Below are 16585 nucleotides of genomic sequence, written 5' to 3'. Positions count from 1 at the left end.
ACATATGCCATGGTGGTTTGCTGCACCTGTTGACCCATCCTCTAAGCTCCCTTCCCTCACCCCCTTACCCTCAACAGGCCCTGGTGTGTATCGTTTCCCTCTCTGTGTCCATGTGTTCTCAATGTTCAACTCCCACTTATGACTGAGAACATGCGGTGTTTGGTTTTCTGTTCCTGTGTTAGTTTGCTGAGGATGATGGCTTCCAGTGTCTTCCATGTCCCTGCAAAGGACATGATCTCATTCCTTTTTATGGCTTCATAGTATTCCATGGTTTATCTATACCACATTTTCTTTATCCAGTCTATCATTGATGGGCATTTGGGTTGGTTTCATGTCTTTGCTATTGTAAATACTGCTGCAATAAACATACGTGTGCACGTGTATTTATAGTAGAATGATTTCTATTTCTTTGGGTATATACCCAGTAATGGGATTACTGGGTCAAATGGTATTTCTGTTTCTAGATCCTTGGGGAATCGCCATACTGTCTTCCACATGGTTGAATAAGTTTACATTCCCATCAACTGTAAAAGCACTGCTATTTCTCCACAGCCTCACCAGTGACTATTGTTTCCTGACTTTTTAATAATCGTCATTCTGACAGGCATGAGATGGTATCTCACTGTGGTTTTGATTTGCATTTCTCTGATGATCAGTGATGTTGGCTTTCTTTCATGTTTGTTGGCCAGGTAAATGTCTTCTTTTGAGAAGTGTCTATTCACATCCATTGCCCACTTTTTGATGGTATTATTTGTTTTTTTTTCATGTAAAACATGTTTAAGTTCCTTGTAAATTCTGGATATTAGATGTTTGCCAGATGGGTAGGTTGCAAAAATTTTCCCCCATTCTATAGGTTGTCTGTTCACTCTGATGGTAGTTTCTTTTGCTGTACCGAAGCTCTTTAGTCAACATAAACAGAAACATAGAGGGTGAGCTAAAATGTAATAAACATGATATAATATTATTTATCCATTGCTAACATTCTAATACGTAAAGTAAATAATATATTGCATAGTGAAAATCTAGAAATAAAAAGAAAGGAGGAAAAGAGGTATTGAGAAAGTAAAACTTGAATAAAAATTAGAGTAGGTGAAGGAGCAAAGCGTGAGAATGGGTAGAGGAGGAGCATGGCAGAGGAAACTGCAAGTGAGTTACTTGCAAGCCTGACACATTTGAAGACAGTATAATAAAGCCAAGTGAGAAACCAGTTTTAAAAATTTAGTAAAAAGAACAATGAATATATTTGCACATATGCACTCTCAATCATATATAAATATGTATGGAAAACTCCTTGTTGGAAAACTAGAAAATGATAAAAGTAGAACTAAGGATGAGTTTTGTTCAATTTCTGCTTTTCCATAGTTTCATCTTTTTACAAAACACATGTTTTCCTTTTACACCAGTTTTCCTTTTAAAGCTCATTGAACAGGGACAGATTTAGCAACTGAAAGAACTGAACAATTTAAAAACATGAAATCAAACCACATACCTGATATTAATTACCAAATTTCCAATGTAAAAGCACGCTAAGTTCTTAGTCTTGTACAAAACTGATGAATACAGATTCTCGTCAACAAAATGTTTTTCATTCTCTTCCCAGAATTGCTCAGCTAACAAATAACCACACAAGCAACTTACTGGCTTATGGTGAGAACATCAGCCTTGTGCTTACTTTAATTTATGACTTCATAGCAACTCACCAAATTTGAGATAATATCTTCTCATTCCTATTAGTTGAGTGAAATATCTGCAAAGGAGCATTTGAACCCTTAGCAGATGGCAAGTCTCAGTCCCTGAAATGGGATTATAGTTCCCTCTTTGCCAGAGAGTTGACAGATGGGTATCATTCTGATACCTCCAGAGCAGAGAATGTGTGCACAGCAATTACATAGGGACAAACGTGTTTAAAGAGAACACTCTGGTTCTGCCAGCTAAATCAATGAGTGACAACCGAGAGTTGGAATTATAAAGACATGGTGGGTTTGGAAATTGCTCTTAACCTTTCCTTCATTTATTACTGCCAGCCCCTTAGAGGAAACATTTAAAATATGAGTGACCAAATGGCACTATGACATTCTAAGTGGGCTACTATGTATGTAGATGGCTTACTGGAGTTGTTGAGTCTTAAGCTGAGTCTCTTTCTCTTCACATATCTCCAGCACATCCCGAAGAACATAGGTGGAAAATGTGTGGTCTGAGTTGTTTTTTCACATGCTGGATGCCTTCAGGTAGCCAGAGACATGTCCACAGAGAGAACAGCACATGCCAAGCATTTTGAAAGGTCAATAAAATTCTTAGTATTCAGTTTGCTTATAGTTTGTACTGAGCAAGGATTAGACTGAGCTGGTGCCTTTGCCCTCAGCTGAACTCAACCTGAAATTACATCACCCTTACAGGTTCCTGTGATTCAGCCAAATGTTTATTTGCATATATATAGCCAATAATTGCTTCTTTCAGTTCTGTTTATTCCTTATTACCATTGGTGATGTGTTCATTGTTTCTGTTGGCTTTGGGGATCAGTTAGGGTAACATTAGCTGCCATAACCACCAGTGATTAACACCAAAAAAGCTTATAGTGCAATAGTTCCAGTTTTCACTGCAAAACAGACATACCTAGTCAGTAGGGGAATTTCTTCCACTTAATCATTTAGGGATTCAGGCTTCTGCTAACTTGCTGTTCTGTCATCTGCTAGAGTCCTCAGAGTCCTCTGCGTCAAACCCGTGAGAGAAAACCACAATGAAAATGTTCCAACTGATTCTTATAAACTCTTAAGTTGAAACCATATCCTTTCTAGTCTCATTTCATAGGCAAAAAGTCGTCATATGGGCATATCGTTGCAGTGGGACTGGGAAATAGAGTTTCTTGCTAAGCAGTTTGTCACTTAACACTTTCTGGAAGGTGGAATGTGAGCTTTTAGGCGAACAGCTAGTTACTTCTGCCGGAGTGGCTCTGACTGGGTTCTTGTTAATCTTTAGCAATCTTTAAAAATGGTGTGTCAAAGTGCCAATCCTTTCCCTTCTGGGGGTGAGAACTTTGCTAGGGTAAAGGGTTTGGAGGGAGAAGAATGACTGCTGACTTTCTTCCAACCATCTCAAATCCCAGAGCATAGGGTGGCAGACTTGTCCTTCACCTGCCCACACAGTTGGGGAAGGACCTATTGGTGGCTCCCTTAGGCAACACCTAGTTAGAGATAATAAGCTGCTAACTGTTGGTAGCCTTTCCCACCATTTTCCTCAATAGATATTTCTTATTAGTGATAGTCTTAAAATCTTGAGCTGAGGCAACCTCACGTACTAGAAAAAGCATGGGCTTTGAGAATAAGCAAGGGCAATAATAACAACCTGCTTCTGAATTCCTATTCTTGTTTACTAGTATATGCCCTTGGGTGATGAAATGAAACTGAGTCTGGAATTCTCCATTTTCAAATTGGCAGTGCATCTGATCGCTCATTGAGCCTGACACATTTTTGGCACTATGTAAACCATGTCTATTTTCTCACACAGATAACAGTTAACAACAATTTGTTCGGAAGCAGAGCATTAGAGAGGTAAACTTTCAAGATGTTCTTTTAGTAATTAATATACCTAAAGTGAGTAAGCGATAAGGCTCATCATAATCTCAAGAGAAATATTGATTCTTTGGTATTTTTTTAAAAGGAGAAAAATACTTTCAAGGTCCACTATAGTACTCTTTAGTTTTTCTGGTAAATTAATTTGAGGGCTAAAGAGATGGAGGAATCATAAACCATGAAGAGTGTAAATGTTCTCCAGTCATCCTTTGGAGGAGTAAAAGTGATGCTGGAGCCTTGTTTTGTCATGGCTGGCAAGATGTCTTCCTTTGACACGGCAACAGCTATCATTTGTACTTTTCTGTGAGGTAGCGTTCAATTGTCCATTACCATTCATGTCTCCCCAGTCTAGAAGTATGGAATGAGTTGTTTCTAGGCAATCAGCTTCTATTCATCCTCCTTAATCATGAAAAGACAGTATTGAGGCAATTATTTTATTCTATTCTTAAGTACTGTGTGCTATTTCATGCCAAGCATGGTGCTTGCAACTGTAAATAAGACATCTCTGTATTTTTGAACTGCTTATTTCACAACTCTATTTGGATGTCCCTTGCATTCAGCAGGTCCAAAAGTGAACTCCCTATCAAGTGGGAGATTTAACCAATAAGGCTCAAACATAAGCCTCATAAGCACAGGTTTCCTCCAATGCCATGGAAGTAATGTAGCAATATGTTCATGGTCATATGGTGGGCAAATTACATAAGCTTCAAGCTCCACAAAACCTAACTTGCCCTTTGTTCTTACCAAGTCTGGCCCTCTCCCTGTATTGTCTCTCAGAGTGCATGGAGCTACCATGCATTCAGTTGCTATAGCCAGACACCTCGGAAGACACCTTTTCTTCACTACTCTCTTTTCTTCACTCCCCTTAGACAAATCAACTGTTTGATTTGTTCATCATCAACAATGCCACTCTTAACACCTAAATTCAAGCCAGTCTATTTCTCAATATTCTCAGTAAAAGTATCCTATTCAGACTTTCATTTTCTCACCTACATTAACACAATAGGTCCGTAAGTAGTTCTGGTAGACTGATATGTGAGAAGTAGTATTATAAAGTACATTGCCAAGCAGATAAAGAAATTCTTGAGAAATATTAGCAATTATGAATGCACTGAGGTAACTGGAAATTTATTCAATAACATGAGCAAATATACATGGACATAATAAATTAAAAATCAAGTTTCAAAAGAATGTATATAGAATTTCCCTCATTTTCTGTTTAAAAATTTTATCCCCTCCCCACTCTTTCTTATTCACCAAAATTTTAGCAGGATTTAGATTTGGCTTAGAGGATTATTAATGATGTTTTTCTTTAGTGCTAGTTTCTATTTTCTACAATGAGTATATATTACTTTTGTAAGTAGACAAGAAAAAGATAGCAAATGCATAGTCCAGAGTGTCTACAATGAAGTCCGCTTATTCATTTCAGGTTTAGGAAATAATTTTAATTATAATCTGGTACACATGCAAAAGGCCATGGGCTTCTCAGAGACTAGAGGTTCCCAGACATAGAGAAGTAAGCAATGAGAATACTGACAGCAAAACTACATTTTGGAAGATATAGCACAGCATTTTGTGGTATGAGAGAGATGGACCCTGAGATTCCCTTGGGCTCTAGTTCCTCAAAGAGGAACAGCATCAGTGTATTACAGACTTTTTGATCTTTTTTCAGATATTTTTGTCATTTATATCAGACAGGCCTGCTTTCAATTTAGTCAGTAACACTTACAGTTAATTTAATTTCTCTGCACCTCCTATAACTCAGCTGTAAAATGGAGATAATGAAAGTAGCTATTACATAAGTTGGTTTTGAGTATAGTACCTGCTATGTAGTAAACAAGCAAAAAATATTATTAGTTATTAATATTCTTCTCCTTCCTATTGTAAGAAGAAAATATTTATTTGCTTCCTTCACATTTCTGAATTGCACAAAAGAAAACATGAGATTAAATCGCCTTAGTCAATATGCCGCTAAATTGTTAAATTGGATATAATATTATTTAAGAAATAAACACTCTGTGACTATCAATTACTCTCCCCCCTCCCCCCACACACAAACAACCTATACTACTTGGTAAGGCAATATTTATTTTCTGTACAAAATGAATCAACAACCTGTAGTGTTAATGTCATATCTTAAATTTACATGTAATTAAGTAAATTTCACAAGTTTTCTAGAGTTTACTAAAGATTTCACTCTAATTTTTACATATTCATTTTTTTCAACAAGCATTTATTATTTATCTGATACTAGCCTAGATGCCAGTGATATGGTTTGGCTGTGTCCCCACCCAAATCTCATCCTGAATTATAATTTCTACAATTCCCACATGTTGTAAGAGGGACCGGGTGGAAGGTAATTGAATCGTGGGGGCAGGTCTTTCCTGTGCTGTTCTTGTGATAGTGAATAAGTCTTATGAGATCTGATGGTTTTCTAAACAGCAGAACAGCTTCTCCTGCAAAAGCTCTCTCTCTTTGCCTGCTGCCATCCATGTAAAATGTGATTTGCTCCTCCTTACCTTCTGCCATGATGGTGAGGCCTCCCCAGCCATGTGGAACTGTAAGTCCTTTTAACCTCTTTGTTTTGTAAATTGCCCAGTCTTGGGTATGTCATTATCAGCAATGTGGGAACAGACTAATACAGCCAGGAACACAAAAATGAATAACATGGCTCCTTCTTGAAAAGGAAATTTTGGCTAGTAGAGATAAAATGGATAAACAAATTATTCTAACACAATACAACATATAATATTTCAATAATGCCCAAGATAAAGAAATAGTAGAAGGATTGATCAATTATTTGGTGGTAGTAGAATTTAAGGATGGTTTATTGGAAGCAATGACACCTGAGCTAGATTTGAAAGAATGAAGAGATATTTCCTGGTGACCAAGGATAAGGGGAAGAACATTCTATGAAGATAGAGTAAAAGAGAAAGTGTCATGAGAGTAAGAAATTACATGGAACATTTGGAAAAGTATACAATCTGGAATAACTGGAGTATTGGAGTAGGGGAATGTTGGAAAGTGGGATTAGAAATGCCAGCAGGGCCAATTTGTCTTGAATTTTGTGCTGAAGTTTTAAAATCCACCAGAGTAGCAAAATGCAGTTGTCAATAAAAGTTGTTAAATATTGGAGTGATATTTTAGCTAAATAGCTTGTCAAATATGGGGGATGAGTTTGAAATTTATTTAGAGTAAATGTATCATTTCAATGATCTACATGTAAGTGACTGGCATTGTTGCTTCCTCAACATGTGACCTTGAAAAGTTTAAGTAACCTGTCTGTGCCTTAGCCTCCTTGGTAATAAAATGATCACAACAGGTCCTGTCTAAGAAAGTAATAGTAAAACTTTGGATTACTATGTGTAAAGTACCTAGAGTGGTGGGTGGCTTAAAACAAGGGCTCAATAAATAAAAGCTAATCAAAACTGTCTAAATTAATTTATTTCTTAATGATCCAGAATTTGATAAATCAAGGTCAGATGAGACCAAAGAGAAAAAAACAGATTACAGAGGAATAATTTTCCTGAGTAGGATATAAATAAACTCATATAAAAATTATAGTGTTAATATTATTATATATTCTATGGTTTTATTTCCCAGCCAACTGTGTAAACTTTGTGTTCAGCAAGAATATACAAAAAAAGTTCTGCAAACTTTTGAGGAGAAAATCTAGACAACTTTTAATCAGAATGTGACATTCACTTGCATGCCAAAGTGCAGTTTCATCTTTACAGAAACACCAGATTACTGTTTGCTCAACAGCTTGGAAATCACCAGGTAGAAGATCAATGAGCACATTTCAAACTCAGAGGAACAATGAAAAGGGTAAATGAACTTTGTGTAAATCCTCTAACTCTCATGGCACGTTCTCTGGCCTCCTCCCCAGGATGTTTTATCAAAAAACTTAAAAAGCAAGCAAACTCCCATACCTCATGTACATTGAAATTAATGTGCTGAAAATAACGAAAATTTGATTTAAATAGAGTGAAAGATGCATCTATCTAATAGCTTCAAAGTGATGCACTTTCAGGAAAGACTTAATCTATAAGCTAATTTTTATGCACTTTCAAAAAAGTCATACTATGTGGATTTACCATAATAAAATCTACTTGTCTATAAAATTAAGAAATTGACAATAAATATATTCAATATAAGAATGAACATGATTCAATTTCGCATGTTAAAATTAATTTTATTTAAAAGAACACAGAATTTAATAGTTGAGAAATTGGTGGAAAAAATCAACAGTGATCAGTATTTTAAAATAATTGCAAAGATCTTAAAGAAACTTTTAACTGTTTAACTAAAGATACATAAATTGTTGTATAAAATGTAAAACGGGACCGGGCTCGGTGGCTCAGCCTGTAATCCTAGCACTTTGGGAGGTGGAGTTGTGTGGATTGCTTGAGTCCAGCAGACCAGCCTGGGCAACATGGCGACACTCTGTCTCTACTAAAAATAGAAAAATTAGCCTAGCGTGGTGGTGCATATCTGTGGTCTCAGCTATTTGCGAGGCTGAGGCGGGAGGACTGCTTGAGCCCAGGAGGTCAAGGCTGCAGTGAGCCAAGATTGCACTCCAGCCTGCGTGACAATGTGAAAAAAAAAAAAAAAGTGAATAGTTGTTATGTGGTAGAACATTTCTACATTTCTCTGTTTCATAAAGGAAAATATTGTAATTTGCATTTAAATAGACATAAAATTTAAAAATGGAAATGTAATGCAAAGAATTATTTAGGGAAAATCTATTTTAAAATCCAAGAAATAAGCATTCCAATTATTACAGAAATTGATTTAAACTCCAATGAACAAAATAGATGTCTAAGATTATGAAGAGTGATTTCTCTCCCATTTCAATAAAGGAAAAACCCCTAGTAACTGTCTTTTTCAATAATGAACATTTTGGAAAGAGGAACATCACACTGAGAAACTGTGCAAGGAATATCAAATTCTGTTTTCTGAATATGTCAAAAATCTCTATTTCCACATAGTTATTAAAATGTGAGCAAGCAGCAACTTTTATTTTGCTTGTATACTGTTTTAGTTTCTATTTCTGTGTAACAAATCACCCCAACCCATAAAAGCTTAAAAACGGTCATTTTAATGTGCTTACGGAATGGGGGAAGTGGGTTGAGAATTTAGCAAAGCTTACCAAGGAGTGGCTTTGCTTTATTCTACAATCTGCAGCCTCAGCTGGGAAGACTGGGAGACTGGAGGTAACTGGATGATTTAGATTTCTCTAGCATATAATCTTTAACATGCTTTGTAAATCTGAGCAAAACAGACCATGTGAATATAATTTTCTCATCTGCAAAATGAAGAAAATAATATTGTGTTTTTCCATAGTTGTACATAACATGTACATGTATGGAATGTGTGTGTACATACATATATATATATATGTGTGTACATTCATGATATCTCTTTCTCTACCTCAAGCCACATTTCCTAAAATAAAATGAATTTACCACCTTAATTTACATGGCAGGAAAATTCATTTTGCTTATTAACATGAATTCACCTACGTACAAAAATATTTTAAGTGTGTTACGGTGTCTCCAACATTAATAAACGTTGAGAGGTAAGTTATTTATGTATGTATGTATTTTTAAATGTTAATATAGCTTCCATTTAATTATTTTTGGCGTTTTAAATAATTTCCAGGAGTTGCAGGATTTAATGAGTCAGTGGATATCAAATTAGTCTTGTCTTTTGTTGAGATTGTGTTGAAAATTTGCAATCTTTTTGTTTTGTTTTGTTTTTTTGAGATGGAGTCTCACTCTGTCGCCCATGCTTGAGTTCAGTGGAGCGATCTCGGCTCACTGCAAGCTCCGCCTCCTGGTTTCACACCATTCTCCTGCCTCAGCCTCCGGAGTAGCTGGGACTACAGGCGCCCGCCACCGCGCCGGCCACCACACCCGGCTCATTTTTGTGTTTTTAGTAGAGACGGGGTTTCACCGTATTGGCCAGGCTGGTGTGGAACTCCTGACCTCGTGATTTGCCCGCCTCGGCCTCCCAAAGTGTTGGGAGTACAGGCGTGAGCCACTGCGACCAGCCGAAAATTGGCAATCTTACAACTCCTCTCTCTTACCAAATAAGTCATTTGAAGTAAGAACAATAACATAAGCAAAGGGATTATTTCATTTCTAACACTGTAGGGCACTTTAAGATAATGATTGAAAGTATTGGCTCTGGAGCAGAACATGGGTTCAGAAGTCAGCCTCCCAAATAAGTGGCTGAAAGATTGGATGCCTTCCTTAACCTGTCCACATCTTAGTCCCCACATCTGTAAAATGGGGATTATAACCATATTACATTACAGGTGTGAGAAATAGATGAACTAGTACATGTCAAGTCTAAGGACAGTAAAAGGCATGCTGGAAACACTCAGTAAATATTAGCTGTTATTATTGGCATCATTATTATTACTACAATATCATTTAAGAGGTGGAAAAATATTTTACAAGCTGAAATTTTATTTCATAGATGTATCATGTTGTTTACAATTAGAATGTATATGACTGTAGTGGTAATCCTTTCCTGTTCTTGTATTTCTTTACACTGTCGAACCACCCTTAAAATGGTTTTCATGGATTTTCTGACAATTTCTCTGACATAAGGTGAGGGAAGGGAAAGGAGTTAGATTCCAGATACTTCCCTTTTCAGTGCTTAATAAGTCAATTCTAATAAAAACATTTATTGATTACACACAACGTTCTAAACACAGTGATAGGTCTGGGAGATGTTACACTAAATAATAAAGACACTCTTCATTTTGTCAATATATTCTCACTTTTGTGGGAGAATAAGGTGTTTTAAAAGATAAGAATTCCATAAGGTTATATTCCATGACTAAAGAATCAGCATAATGTTCCAGGAATAGGAAGAAGGTAGGGATTAGCTTGCTCATTCTCCTCTTCAATCATGTCCACATGTTTGTACTTCTCTGGCCACTTATTTCTGTTTCCTGACCCTACGTTAAGTCATCATTATTTGCATTATTTGCTCCTCAAACTGTTCGAGTAACTCTTATCCTTTCTTTAACACTTGGCGGATTTGTCATCTTTCTTTGTAGAACTCTGACATCTATAAGCAGAGTTAAAGTTTCTTGTATTCTTAAGACAACTTTTTATGTGAGAATGAAAATGAAGTTATAAGTATTTGTAATTACAATTTAAAGAAATATATAGTGTAGAACACTTACTGAAACATTTTTGTTGTAATATCTTTGCTCCTAACACAGTAAATGTATAAGGAGCTTAAAAGATATTGTAATAACATCTGGTATATCATTTTTGAGTTGTACTGCGTTTTTAACCCATGACAAGTTATAGTCCCTATAGATGTATATTAATATTTTGAAGCATCAAAATGAAATACAGCTTTTCAGGCTTCCATTTTGGAGTTATTTGTGTGACCTACACCTAATGAGTAGCAATTCCTGACATGAATTTGTTATACTATCAAAAGCTGAAATATGTATGAATGTTGTAAGAATCGTAATGTAGAGTATTTCTTGTAATAGCTGTTATAAAACGACGTGATATGTGTTTGTTCAGTGGGTACACAGTCTCAGTTTGGGATGATAAAAATTTCTGGAGATGTACAACATAGTTGTACAACAATGTGAATACATTTAATACTACTGAACTGTACATTTAAAAATGTTAAAATTTTATATTATGCATTTCTTATCAAAATAAGAAAGTAAAAACAGTGCATTTGAGTCCTCAATAATATTTAAACACTGGAAAACTGTAGCACATGTGTATACATTTCTATAAATTTGTGTATATTCTTCATCAAGTTTTTAGTCAAAGGCCTGTATTCTTTCATTGTACGTTCAGTGATCAATACTTCTATATTACAAGCTCAAGTAGATGAGGCATTGTGAAGAGAACAGAAAAAATACCTATTGCTAAGGATGTTACTATAAGGAAACAAGCATACAAATATTGACATAAATGACAGAATAAAGTAATTGATATGATTTATGTATAAAAATTTGGGGAATCAGTGGAAGGAATTAATTATGATTTGTGGAAACTGGACAAGATCATGTTGCCGAAGTGGTATTTGAACATAGACGTAAATAATTAGTAGGATTTACTGGCTAATCAGTTTAGAATGGTATTTTAGAGAGAAGGAGTAGAACAAACAAAATCACAGAGTTAGGAAGGTAAAAAGTTAAAAGCATAAGATAAGGACAGCACATGCTGGGTGGAGCAATGTATTGAGGTATTAGACTAGAGAAGTTGGAGAGAAAGCCAAGTCATTGAAATAACTAGATAACATACTGGGTTTCCTGCAAGTGATAATGTTGAAGTATTGTGCCTAGAAGGCTGTGTTGAGCCATTATAACAGAGAATTGGTCTGACCACTTATATTGAACTTATTTTTGTGTTATTCATATATGAACATTATATATTATTAATAAAAAGGAAAGTAGGTTAAAATTTATTTTACCAGTTAGTAAAAAGGAAATTGTAACTGAAACCATTTATCTTTTTATTTATCTTGAAACAGATAGATAAAAATATTTATCCTGTTACTTCTAAGGAGGCAAGACTATCAATTTGAACATCTACTATATGCCAGTCATTGTTAGGCATTTTAAAAATCACATCATACATATTAAAACAGTTCTAGATTTGAGTTCAGTTGGGCTATTTGCTTAGCAGTCTAATCTGCATGCTCTAGTGAAGATATATGATAGGAAAATAGACTTTTAGATGGAATTTTTACGGGTTCTAGCAATGGATACTCACTTTCTGTTTTGAAAATAAAAACTATTCAGGTTAACCCACAGGACTTTATAAAATATTTAATCTTCTACCCAGAGTTATTTAATCCTAACAATACAAAACTATAAATCTTATTTTAGAGAGCCATATTCTTGTCATCATAAATGCTTTAAACTTTGAGTATTCTATTAAATATATGTGTGTATAAATATTTATAAGTTCTTCACTCACTCTTATCACAAATTCAAGAATTAAAATTTTCTGATAAAATGCTTGCATGTTTTATTCATTAACACCAAACCTATTTCCACCATGGATTTATATTATAAATTTGAATTATGTTTCTCTTTAAATATTTAGGAATAAACTTATAATAAAAGGTCATAGTTATTATTTCTCATAAAATGTTCAGTAAATTCAGAATATAAAATACCAAAAAGACCGTCTTCTTCTTTCTTCTTTAATGATATTTAGATGCTTAAAATTTTCCAATAAATGTTGAAATCACACATGCTTTATAAAACAACTGTAAGAGCCTTACTGCAGAGAGTGACTATAAAATATGAGGCATGATGAGGAAGTAAGGTAATGATCTTGCCCCTCGTGTCAAAAAAGGTTACCGATATTGAAATGTCTTTATTTCTGGTTAAAATGCAATTTTCTAGTAGAGCTTTCATAAAACCTAGTAACATTTACATAATCTCTCCAACTAAAATGTGAATTTCTCACTCAATCAAAATTACTTTCATACTAAAAGTACATATATTTTTAAACCTGCAGTTCTTCATATTGACTACCTCATATGTGAGAATTTGGCCAGCATAGAGGCTAGAAATATTGAGAGAGAAAAATTACCTTCTGCTCTAGAACAACAACAACAACAAAACAAAAAAATCTTCCTGCCATGAGATCTAGCAAACTGTAATAAACAACACTAGAAATAATGTAAATGAAATAGCTTATTGCGCCCTGGAATGTCTCTTTCCACATAATGCCAAGCCAGAGTTTTGAGGCCACAACAATTAAATTTGATTAGTTGGCAGGGAAGGCCAGAAATACCTCACTTTTGTACACAGGTGTGAAGCTGCTCACGATTTGTGTCAACATTTCAACAGTAGCTTTTACAAGACTCTGAATTTGATCCACTTTCTCATCATATCCAGGATAGGAAGAGAGAAACCATCTGTTGGATTACCAAGGTAGAAATCGCATTATAATGTGAAAAATGAGCCATAAGGTCTGAGTCAGTTGGACCATCACTGCAGGTCTGTCACACAGCAGAAAATAAACTCTGACAAATGCACACCATCCTCAGGATAGCAGTCAATCAAATTCAGCCCAAATATGCTCACTTTGAACATATGGACTTAATAAAATTACTAAGTTCTTCTTATGGTGATGCCTGAAATTGTCCATTGTGAAATTATCCAGTATTAGAGCATGAGTTGCTGTTCTTTGTAACTACAGTACAATGATGTCATCATGTGCTTGACATCAACATATTGTCAACCATGGAAATTGGGTCATTTAAGTCCTGCTTTGGGGAAAAATGTGTGCAATGATCATGCTCCCTAGTTCATTAGATCTACAAACTGATGTCTAAATTAAATAATCAGTATAACAAGTAAAATATACATAATTTTGTGGTACAGCATAAGCTAAACATAGGTATGGAGTCCAGTGAGCTCTGAAAGAGTGTCATGAATACAAAAATGAAAGACTGATTCAGACCCTTCCCTTTCTTTTCTCCTCAACACACATCTCTGTTCCAGCTCCCTGTGCTCATGAAAATGCGGAACCATCATCTGAAACATTTCTATGCCATTCGAGTCTTAACTATTCTTCTAGACTCACCTCATCAACCACAAATGAAGCCTTAGGTATCTCAGCTGTACTTATTTCTAACGTTCCCAACTTTGAACACATACAGTTGTTTCTTAGTGCCCAGGGGGAATTAGTTCCAGGACCCCCATGGATACCAAAATCAGCAGATTATCAAGTCCCTTATATAAAATGGTGCAGTAGTTGCATATAACCTACCCACATCCTGCCATGTAGATTCTATCTCTGGATTCCTTATAATACACAATGCAATGTAAATGCTATGTAAGTAATTATTATATTGTTTTGTTTAGGGAACCATGACAAGAAAAAAAGTCTGTACACGTTCAGTACAGACACAACCATCCATTTCTTTGTCTCCCAAGTATTTTCCATCCATATTTGGTTCACTCCATGAATGCAAACCCCAAAGAAATAAATGGAGGGCCGATTGTATATCTTTTCTTTGTCGTAGAAAGTAACTGCTTATAGTCACTGTTTGAAGTTACTGTCTATGATATGCATTTCTGTATTTGATCATAACCTATATATTCTGATCAGCTTACACACTACAACTTTTGATAACATTTTGTCTTCTGTCTCCCTCAGGGATCAGTGCCTGTCCTATGTACTATCCGAGTATTATATTGCCACTATTTATTTTTCTGATAGCACTTTGTACACTGCATTTTACTGCGAGTTCCCTGAAGGAATGCACATTGTATTTCTCTTCAGTGTATCCCCAGCATCTAGCAGAGTATCTAGAACAGATTTCTGCTCCATTAATGTTTGTTGAATGAATAACAACTCATTTTCTAAACTCTAGCAGCTTTTAAGACAAGCAAGGACAAAAGTGTGTCAAATAAATAACAAATCTGGACTTTGAATAAAGAATTTTTCATGAAGAGAGACATTATTCAAAATGATCATTTACATAGGGGGAGAGCTACTATGACAGTAAGGTGAGGGTTGTTTTGTGAAAGGAAGAAAAGGTGGAGAAAGGGCTTTTATGCTCTGACCGTAAGGACCATGAGATCTGTGAGTGCTCCAAAGGTCAGGCAGAAAAACGGGTTTCTTTTCTCAAAAGGAATAAACCAGGCAAGAAACAGTCAGGGTGACGAAATGAGATGGGCAATGTTATGATCTGACAGTTAACACTTTCTCCTGAGGTTAGAGGATTTGGGAGGAGTTGTTAAGAAGGGCTTGTTCTGAGTTATGATACTTGCTTTTTCCAAATGCCTGGTCAAAGTCCAAGGGCCTAAGGGGAGAAGAAAAACTCATGGAAGTTTGGCCAAGCCAAGTTAGTAGGTATTATTTTGTACGAATTGGTCACTAGGTACAAACAATTCAGTGAATCATTTATAAGGCAAAGAGTGGGAGTTTGGAGAGTGTGTGTGTCTGATTTCACTATATTTAAGAAAGGGCAGCATCCGTGTGTCCTAATTCAGGAGAAGGGTAGTTCTTTGCAGTGAGCATTTCCTAGAACGGGTGTCCCCAACCCTCAGGCCACAGACAGGTATCCTTCCATGGCCTGTTAGGAACAAGGGCTCAGAGCAGGAGGTGAGCAGCGGATGAGCAAGTGAAGCTTCCTCTGTATTTACAGCCACTCTCCATCACTTGCATTACCAGCTGAGCTCCAGTGGCATTAGATTCTCATAGGAGTGCAAACCCTATCGTGAACCATGCATGTGAGGGATCTAGGTTGTGCACTCTTATGAAAGTCTAATGCCTGATGATCTGTCACTGTCTCCCATCACCCCCAGATGGGACTACCTAGCTTCAGGAAAACAAGCTCAGCATTCCCACTTGTTCTGTATCATGGTGAGTTGTATAAGTATTTCATTCTACATTACGGTGCACTAACAATAGAAATAAAATGCACAATAAATGTAATGCACTCGAATCATCCTGAAACCATCACCCCCACTCCCAGCCCCACTGCCCTGGTTTATGGAAAAATTGTCTTCCATGAAACTAGTCCCTGGTGCCGAAAAGGTTGGGGACTGCTAGAACACAACAAAGTGGGGTGATTCCTTAACTGTTGCTGCATTCCAGAACATTCAGGCAAAGTTTAATATTGTCAATATAAGTGAATATTTGGCCCCAAGTCTTGCCATTTGGCAGGCACTGTGACCATTTCTGAAAATAACAGTTCTCTAACTGGTCAGAAATCTAAAGGATAGCCTCAATTTCATTAATCTTATAATGGGGACACAACTGTTCAAGTAGAAGGAAAAGCAAGTGTGAAAATCTTGAGGAAAGAAATAGCAATGAATCGCCTGGGAATGAAATGAATTCTAGTCACATAGAAAGTATATTTTTTGAAAGTATAAAAAATTATATAATCTCTGGATGAAGAAGCTATTTTAAAGATGAAATTGGAAACCAACTGAAAAAAGTATTAATTTGGCTTTATGAAAAATAGAAACTTCTAGAAATCAAAGAATATTT

Source organism: Piliocolobus tephrosceles, chromosome 18 (assembly GCF_002776525.5).
Source record: "Piliocolobus tephrosceles isolate RC106 chromosome 18, ASM277652v3, whole genome shotgun sequence".
Classification (NCBI taxonomy): domain Eukaryota; kingdom Metazoa; phylum Chordata; class Mammalia; order Primates; family Cercopithecidae; genus Piliocolobus; species Piliocolobus tephrosceles.
Note: the sequence above shows the minus strand (reverse complement) of the source record.